This window comes from Pristiophorus japonicus, chromosome 11 (genome assembly GCF_044704955.1).
Source record: "Pristiophorus japonicus isolate sPriJap1 chromosome 11, sPriJap1.hap1, whole genome shotgun sequence".
Lineage (NCBI taxonomy): Eukaryota > Metazoa > Chordata > Chondrichthyes > Pristiophoridae > Pristiophorus > Pristiophorus japonicus.
Genome location: NC_091987.1, coordinates 133,278,940 through 133,289,105, shown reverse-complemented (window position 1 = coordinate 133,289,105; position 10,166 = coordinate 133,278,940).

The following is a 10,166-nucleotide window of genomic DNA, read 5'->3' as shown; positions in this document are numbered from 1 at the left end:
GGGGGATGTCGGGGGTCTGGCAGTATTTGACATGAGATCCTGAGATCTGGGAGGGGATCCTGGGGCCTGGGACAGACCAGGATCACTGGATGGGCGATCTAGGCATATTGGGGTCGTCCTTAAATGCAGGACTACTGAGATAGGGAAGTGGGTGGCGGTATGGTCTTAGATAGGTTGGGAACCCAGCAGATTTGGCCTAACCTGCCCTGGGCACTTTCGAGCTATTAGGTGTCCTCCACCACTGTCCCAGCAAGCAGGTGGCTCCTGCTTTTCAAAATGCTTAGTGCACTATACAGTTTTCATTCAACATAAATTTCCACAAATACACACAAAATTACCTCAGGATATGTTCAAATGCTCATTTACTCAGTTTCCAAAATTTTCAACGCAAAAAAAATATATTTTTGCCCCTAATCCTGTTAGCAATATTTAATCAGTTCCAAAGACGGGGCGGGGGTTGGGGGGTTAAGTTTATAAACAGCAAAATCTGGCACAGCCATGTTTGTGTCTCTATCTTGTTATTTTGTATCTCTTATTTTTCTGTGTTTCTTTGTGACTATTGGTCTCTGTGCCCCTCTGTGCTTTGGAGGAAAATCATTGCAGGCTGCATTTTCCAGTGGTCAAGGAAGGAAAATGAGGTCTGTAGTTTGCTTTCAATGCTCTCCCCAGACCCTAAATGTTATATTGTCTACTCCCTCTGCCCACTCCTCCTGCTTCCCCTTCCCTTTTGATCTATCTGGTAAACCCTTGTATCTTCTTTTTCCCTATTGCTTTTGTTTCTGGTCCGCCTTACTCCTTCATCCCCCGCCCCCAGCTACAGGCATCCAGGAGCATTCTCACCCTGACGCCCTATCGCCTACCATCATCACATCACCTCACCTCTCACACTCCCCCACACATGTATCTCCTGCGTCCCTTCCCCTATTGTATGCATGGCTACCACACTGTTGTGCTCCACCATTGCTCTCAGATTCCTAAATTTCCCTATCCCACCTATAATGTGCCGATGCCACCACCCCTTAATGCCATTGCTTCCTTTCATCCCATTACCTCCCCAACAATCTATTGCACCCAAATCGGCAACCCAGTAGTATCCATTCCCCTCAACCCCATTGTGCATCCCCTCACCCCCCCGACCCCGCGTCACTCCTATGACATCCTCTCCTATCTGCCATATCCATCCTCTATTGCTTGCTCCAATCCCCCACCCCCGTGGTGGCAGTGTTGCCCATATTGCCAATTCTCACCCTGTTCTCTCCGAGCCCCCAATCCTCTTGTTGCTTCAGCTCCTCATCTTGTTCCACTCCTCATTTAAAATCCTCATTCTCTATTAGCTCTCCCAAAAGCCCCATCCTGGGTTTCTCACCAAGAAGCTTTTGCAGGCAATCAGAGCTTTATATCCAATCTTGTAAATCTCTCCAGGAATGCCATCAAGTCCCTCACCAATGACTTTGCCATTCTTCATTGGCCTTTTGGCAGCTTCTATTTCCCCTGTTGGAAGTGCAGCATCCAAGTTTGCCAACATTGGCCTCTTGGGAGAATCCATTCCATCGCTTCCCTCAGCAATAGATGACACAGTGATGAACAACTTCCCAGTGCTGCACCCATTATTGGCGTATTACCTCTTGATTTGTCATCAGTGGTCCACCATCTCTGCTCTTTGCTGCTACCATTATATCGCCACTCAAAATGCTGACGTACAAAGTGACTCAAAAATCTTGACCCAGGAAGTAAGGTTAATGTGGACAGGAATTGCATGAGATATGCAAGACTTTTAATATATTATACATACACATGTATGTGTTTTAAATAGAATTACTGTTCATATGTAGTAATATTTGAGTAATACACACTATTGCATTCCTGACTAGCATCTGGAAGCTTTTCTACGAGGCCATGGTAAAGGAATTTTATTTAAACTCTCAGATCTCCTGTGGCATTGCTCAAGGGTAGTCAGATGTTTAATGCATTGTTCTGATGTTTTAGCTGCTAAATTGAGGTATTTTGTTATCTAGCTGACCTTTTAAAGCCATTGCTCAAATATTCTGAGGGTAATTTGGCCTTTTGTGTAAATTGACGTCAGTTACACAATAATTGTTCAAGGAAGTTTCTGTAGATTAACAGCTCCTGATAGAATTCTTTAAATTTATGAACGGGTTCAATGGATTAGACATAGAGATGTTTTCACTTGTGGGGGAGTCCAAACCTAGGGGTCATAAATATGTGATAGTCACGAATAAATCCAATAAGGAATTCAGGAGAAATGTCTTTACCCAGGGAATGGTTAGAATGTGGAACATGCTACTACAAGGAGTAATTGAGGCAAATAGCATAGATGCAATAAAGTGGAAGCTAGATATGCAGATGAGGGAGAAAGGAATAGAAGGATATGCTGATAGGATGAAGTAGGGTGGGAGGAGGTTTGTGTGCTCAGTAATGGATAAGAAATGATCGATCATGCTGATGAGGATATTCTATAGATCACCTAACAGTGGAGGAAGAAATATATAAGTAAAGACCGGCATGGACCAGTTGGGTCGAATGATCTGTTTCTGTACTGTAATTTAATATAACATTTTCTGATTTAGAGTAAAGAATTCTACTGGTGATCTGAGACTGACACAGGATGTATTGTCCTTTTCATAGACTTTTTATATCAAATATTCTGGAATTTGTGACAGATAATTCTGACAGGTGTGTATATTTCAGTGTCATTCAGTGGGCCCCTGCACCATAATCTTTTTTTTTTAAATGTATTCGTTCATGGGATGTAGGTGTCGCTGGCAAAGCCAGCATTTATTGCCCATCCCTAATTGCCCTTGAGAAGGTAGTGGTGAGACCCTGTGATTAATTGTTAAGGAAGTTAAATATTGAAGGATATAATGTATTTAGAAAGGATAGGGAAGGAAGAAGGGGGTGGGGTACATGTACTGATTAGAGATACATAATGGTAGTAGAAAAATGGGACATAACTAATAAGATAAATACAGAAATTATATGGATTAAGATGAAGGATAAGAAGGGGTCGATCACGCTAATGGGGATATTCTATAGATTACCCGACAGTGGAAGAAGAAATTTATAAGCAAACCTATAAGATGAGTAACAGACATAGAATAATAATTATGGGATATTTCAACCTACCCCAAATAAACTGGCAAGAAGAGGTAGGGAAAAGGTACTCCTTTCTCACTTAGTACGTAACAAGGCCAACAAGAGAAGAATCACTGCTGGATCCTGTAATGGCAAATAAACCGGAGCAGATAAGAGAAGTAAGCGCAGGGCAACATCCAAGCAATAGTGATCACAACATAAGGTTTAAAATAATGACTGAGAAAAACGTAGGACAAAGGCTAAAGAAATAGATTGGAGAAAAGCTAATTTTATGGGATGAGAAAGAAAGATTTGTATTTATATAGCGGCTTTCATGACCTCAGTATGTCTCAAAGTAATTTACAACCAATGAATTACTTTTGAAGTTTAGTCACTGTTGTAATGTAGGAAATGCGGCAGCCAATTTAGGGCACAGCAAGCTGCCACAATCAGCAATGTGATAATGACCAGATAATCTGTTTTAGTGATGTTAATTGAGGGATTAATATTGGCCAAGACACCAGAGATCAACCCCCTGCTCTTCTTCGAAATACAAAGTGATTATCTGCACGAACATTTTTGTATCCTTCTGCACATGCGAGCGGTCAGCCCCACCTCTTTTAGTCGCATGGGAAACCGATTCCCATGTGCGCTGTCAACCCCATGTGCGCATGCGCAGTGCCCTACACTTGCCCCACACTTTGTTCAGCACCGTGAAACAAGGCCCCTCACTGGAGAGAGGGAGGATTTGGGGGGGGAGAGATGGGGGATCGGAGGGAGAGAGCGGGGGCATTGGAGGGGGAGAGAGAGAGGGGGATCAGAGGGGGAGAGAGAGGGGGATCAGAGGGAGGGAGAGAGAGAGGAGTGGGGTGAGAGGAGGCCAGGAAGTCGTGCGGGGTGGGGTTAAAGAGTACGGAGTGCACAGTGGGGATGGCGGGAGAAAGTGATCTAGGTCTAAAGGGGGTGTTGAGAACGTGATCCAAATGGTAAGACTGGATGAAAATCCAGAAGTCACGACACTATCATACCCAATAAACCTGTTAACAATCGGTGACGCACACACAATGCTCCATCTATGGCAGGGTGGGGAGTCAGGAACTTGTTGGAGAGAGAAGGTCATGAATCCATGGGGGGAGGAACCTGGGCAGGGGGAGAAGGCAGGAACCCAAGGGGTGGTGGGGGAGAACATAGGTGGGGGAAGAAGGTCAGGAAGCCGGGCTGGGGGAGAGGAGATCAGGAACTGGGGCTGAGGGGGTGGAAGAGGTCAGGAACTTGGGCAAGGGGAGAATGTTGGAAACTTGGGCTGGGGGGAAGACGCCAGGAACTTGGGCTCAGGGGGAGGAGGTCAGGAACTTGGGTGGGGGGGGAAGGAACATGTTTGAGGGGTGGGAGAAGGTTTTAACCCATGAGAGGGAGCCCTGTCTGTTCCAAGTTAGCTCTTCTGTCTGGAGTCGGCAGTCAGAATGGCTCGAATTACACTTTGCAAAGTCACATATGCAGGGAGGATTTAATTATACGTTCCAGAGAAACTGCTGGGTGTGTCTTATCCTCGAAGAGGACCAATCAGCAATCAGGACTTGTCATCAAGGAGGCTCAATCAGAGTTTTAGGTGTTGCAAATTAACACATCCTTCGAAATAGTGTTGCGGATATCTTTTTCTTCCACCTGAGAGAGCAGACAGGGCCATGATGGGAGATACTTAAAAAGGTGATCAATAGCGTTCAGGAGAAATATATTCTGCTAAAAAAAACAAGAGCAAAGTGGCTAAGGATAAATAAAGAGACATGGGTAGCATTGAAATGAAAGAAAAAGGATTTTCGGGTTTTGCGATTTTGCCCATTTCCAGGCACAAATCGCGTCAACATTTTTTTTTATCACCGGGTTAGCGTTAGTGGCAGAGCACGCCACTTTCACTAAATGAAAGTAGCCGACAAGTGTTAGCGCTAACTCCGGCGTTGCACAATAGATTTTGTGCGGCAGAGCCAAAACTTTTGCCCTGGAAAAAATCGGCACTTCTGCACGTGTGCAAATGTTTTCTTTTCTTCCCATGCTTCTGGTCAGCTGTCCGATTGCAATCGCTAATGCAGGCAGGGAACGACCGTGTGCATGCGCACTACACCCGGGGCTGAATCGGCCATTTTACTTTTGAACTCGATAATGGAGGAGCAAATGATGTTGGAAGAGTCCAGGCAGCGTGCGAGGAGATTCACCCCCGAGGAAAACGAGGCTCTAGTTGGGGCTGTGGCGAGGAGATGGGCTCAGTTGTATAGGACTGGTGGATCTAGACCCCTCCTAGCAACGTTTAACAAGATCTGGAGGGAGATAGCTGAGGAGGTCTCTGCTTCCGACACTGTCGCTCGAAGTAGCACCCAGTGTCGAAATAAATTTAACGATCTCACCAGGGTCGTCAGAGTGAGTACCATTTTCATTCATGCACTCTTTCATTATTTAAATTATAAATCTGACACACTATTTGTTCTCTTGCTGTTGCTGGCTCTCAGCACTCTGTGGGTTGTCTCCTAAAATGCACGACACATAGGCATAGTTTTGCACCTTATTTGCCATGAATGATCTTTACACATTATTAAGATCGCTTTCTGAGATCTCATAAGATATTTCCGCACTTCGATGTCCTCGTGATGAACCACCTCGCAACTTCCAAGGCCATTAAACAGAGGACTGTATTACATTCACACAGTATGGTATAAGTGCTTTGGTGGCTATCTGTGCCACAAGAGCAGATGGAACCTCTGGTAACCATTCCCATTTTCATCTGTGCAGGCAAAGAAGTCGCACATTAGGCGGGAGCAGCTGCGTACCAGCGGTGGTCCGGCTCACACCCTGCCACTCCCTGACTTGGAGGAGCGAGTGGCAGGCCTCATCGGCATCTCGGGTCGGGAACTGCTGGTGGGGATGCTGATTGGAAGTGAGGATAAGTCCTGCACACTCCCTGGGCTAGGTTGGGGCAATGTGATGCAGTGTCTGTGGACTAGATATAACGGAGTAGCGACAGTCCTTCAAATGAGCCTGTGCTATGTGACCTTCCTCATGTCACCCTGCCCCCTCCCCTGCTGCTAACCACTCGTCTGTTGCTTTCTACTTCAAGATGACCAGTCACAGGTGCCGCATCCCTCGGAGCAACCCTCCACATCAGGCCATCATGTGGGGTGGGGGGGGGTGGGCAGGAGGAGGAAGAGAAGAGCTGTGACGAACCGACTGTGGGGGGGTGGGGGTGCTGCAGATGCACTCGACACCTCTTTTGCCACCGGCAAACACGTCGTCCGAGAATGATCACAAATTCTCGGGCTTTGACACATCCAAGGTTCCTGGGACCAGTGGTGCGCAGCAACACAGTTCTGAGGTCGAATCCTGTAAGCCATCTCTGCAGAGGGTGAGTCGGCAAAGTCGGTCTGCTGACAGACAGGCAGACGTGTAACTGGACATGGTGGAACTGTCCGGGGAGAGTGTCCAGCTCACCCGACAACTCCTTGATGCCCTGGGTAGGATTCCCGCGAGCATCACTGCGACCATCACGGAGGTAGAGTCGCAGATTGTCGGTGCGAGCTGCGAGGCCATCAATGCCCACGCGTTACTGATGGTCTCCACCAGTGACACTGGAGTCCCCAGTGTCATACCCAGACCCACACCAAATGTGATTGGCAACGCCGAGCAAGAGGCTCGCCAGTCCGCAGCTGGACCTTCCATACTGTCATGTATGTAACCTTCATGTAACTGTAACCTTCATAACAACACTGCATACTGTATACACCTACAAAATGCACACCTTGTCCACAGGGGGTGAACTTGTGGGAGACACTCCTCACCTGGTCATCCAGGTATATAAAGGGAGGTCCCACGCAGGGTCATCACTTCTTGGTCCTGTGAATAAAGGTTCAGGTCACAGAGTGACCTTGTCTGCAGAATGTGCCTCATGTGAATTTATAGTAGTGTGTAAGGACATTACATTTGGCGACGAGAAACACGAATCAACGACTCACGAGAATGGCCACCGGCAGCACAGAGGAACAGTGTTGTGTTGGTGAGGACTGGGACGATTTTGTTGAGAGGCTCCAGCAGAGCTTTGTCACGAAGGACTGGCTGGGAGATGCAGCGGCTGACAAGCGAAGGGCGCATCTACTGACCAGCTGCGGACCTAAGACGTACGCGCTGATGAAAGACCTGCTCGCACCCGAGAAGCCGGCGGACAAAACCTTTGAAGAGCTCAGCAAACTGATCGGTGAGCACCTCAAACCGACGAGCAGCATACACATGGCCCGACACCGATTCTATACACACCAACGTCAGGAAGGGCAGAGCAGACCGGACCTCGTTGCGGACCTTCGGCGCTTGGCCAGCCTCTGTAATTTCACAGACGCCTGCAGGGGGGAGATGTTAAGGGATTTCTTTATTGAGGGCATTGGTCATGCCAGGATTTTCAGAAAGCTAATTGAGACCAAGGACTTGACCTTGGAAGCGGCGGCGTTGATGGCTCAGACCTTCATGGCAGGGGGGGAGGAAACCAAGATAATATACGCGCGCAACTCTGCTTCCAACGTGACGATGGATCAGGAAGTTAACATTGTAAACGCGACTCAGAATCCCGCAGGCAGGCAAGGGCAATTCGACACCACCCAGGCAGCAACAGACTCTAGAGTGGGTCCTCAACAGAGACAATGGCAGGTTGAATGGATATTTACGCCATCACGGTGGACAATGTGTCCCGGGATGGGACCATTGACACCCACTAACAGAGTGCTCAAGAGTAATCAAAGAGACAATCAGAGAGGAATGCCTGGTAACAGCCCTTTTGTTCACAACGATCTCAGCTCATGCTGGAGGTGCAGGGGCAGACATGCTGCAAAAACCTGTAGGTTTCAACAATTTATCTGTAGAAATTGTAACTTCAGTGGACATTTAGCCAGAATGTGCAGGAAGCCCGCAGCGAGGCTAATTTACGAGGCAGATGAACCAGAAGAGGGGTCTGCAAGGCAGGTTGATGCTTGAGACAAAGCAATAGATGCTGAAGTTCAGCGGGTTCATGTGGCAAACATCCACAGCTCATATACCAAAACGCCCCCTATGATGATGAAAGTCCGATTAAACAGCATCCCGGTACGCGTGGAGTGGACACGGGGGCCAGCCAGTCACTTATGAGTGTCCAACAATTCGAGAAACTATGGCCACTCAGAGCTAGCAGACCCAAACTAGAACGCATTGTCACGCAATTACGGACGTACACCAAAGAGATCATCCCAGTGCTAGGCAGTGCAATATTGGTGGTCACGCATAATGGATCAAAGAACCAGCTGCCACTCTGGATTGTCCCGGGAAATGGTCCCGCGCTTTTGGGGAGGAGCTGGCAAGCCGAGATGAACTGGAAATGGGGGGATGTGCACACCATTTCATCTGTGGAGCGATGTTCAGGCTCTCAGGTCCTACAGAAATTTGAGTCACTATTTCAACCTGGTGTCGGGACTTTCAAAGGTACCAAAGTAGTGATACGCATCACCACGGACGCCAGACCAGTGCACCACAAAGCCAGAGCTGTGCCGTATGTGATGAAGGAGAAAATTGAGAGTGAGTTGGACAGGTTGCTAAGAGAGGGCATAATTTCGCCCATTGAATTCAGTGACTGGGCAAACCCCATCGTCCCTGCCCTAAAATCGGATGGTTCGGTCAGGATCTGTGGCGACTACAAGGCCACTATCAACCGAGTGTCACTTCAAGACCAATACCCACTTCCAAGAGCGGAGGATCTTTTTGCCACGCTGGCTGGCGGCAAGCTGTTCACCAAGTTGGACCTCACTTCGGCCTACATGACCCAGGAACTGGCCGAAGAATCCAAGCTACTGACCACCATCACCATGCACAAGGGGCTGTTTGTCTACAACAGGTGTCCGTTTGGCATTCGATCAGCGGCCGCTATCTTTCAAAGGAACATGGAAAGCCTGCTCAAATCCATCCCCAGAACAATCGTATTTCAGGATGACATCCTTATCACGGGTCGAGACACCAAGGATCACCTGGGTGTCATGGTACATCAGTCATGGAAGGTTGGCATGCAGGTACAGCAGGCGGTTAAGAAAGCAAATGGCATGTTGGCCTTCATAGCGAGGGGATTTGAGTACAAGGGCAGGGAGGTGTTACTACAGTTGTACAGGGCCTTGGTGAGGCCACATCTGGAGTATTGTGTACAGTTTTGGTCTCCTAAATTGAGGAAGGACATTCTTGCTATTGAGGGAGTGCAGCGAAGGTTCACCAGACTGATTCCCGGGATGGCGGGACTGACATATCAAGAAAGAGTGGACCAACTGGGCTTGTATTCATTGGAGTTCAGAAGAATGAGAGGGGATCTCATAGAAACGTTTAAAATTCTGACGGGTTTAGGCAGGTTAGATGCAGGAAGAATGTTCCCACTGTTTGGGAAGTCCAGAACCAGGGGTCACAGTCTAAGGATAAGGGGTAAGTCATTTAGGACCGAGATGAGGAGAAACTTCTTCACCCAGAGAGTGGTGAACCTGTGAAATTCTCTACCACAGAAAGTTGTTGAGCCCAGTTAAGTATATTCAAAAAGGAGTTAGATGTAGTCTTTACCACTAGGGGAATCAAGGGGTATGGCGAGAAAGCAGGAATGGGGTACTGAAGTTGCATGTTCAGCCATGAACTCATTGAATGGCGGTGCAGGCTAGAAGGGCCGAATGGCCTACTCCACCTATTTTCTATGTTTCTATGTTTCTATAACTGGAGGAGGTGCTACGCCAACTGGACCAGGTAGGCCTGCAACTAAAGAAGTCCAAGTGTGTGTTTTTGGCCCCAGAGGTCGAGTTTTTGGGCAGGAGGGTTGCCGCAGATGGGATCCGGCCTACCGAATCCAAAACTGAGGCGATTCGTCGTGCGCCCAGGCCCGGCAACACATCGGAGTTGCGTTCATTTCTGGGACTCTTGAACTATTTCGGGAACTTTCTGCCGAACTTAAGCACATTGTTGGAGCCGCTACACATGCACCTGCATAAGGGTTGTGATTGGTTTTGGGGGGACTGTCAGGAACGGGCTTTCAATCGGGCGCGGAACCT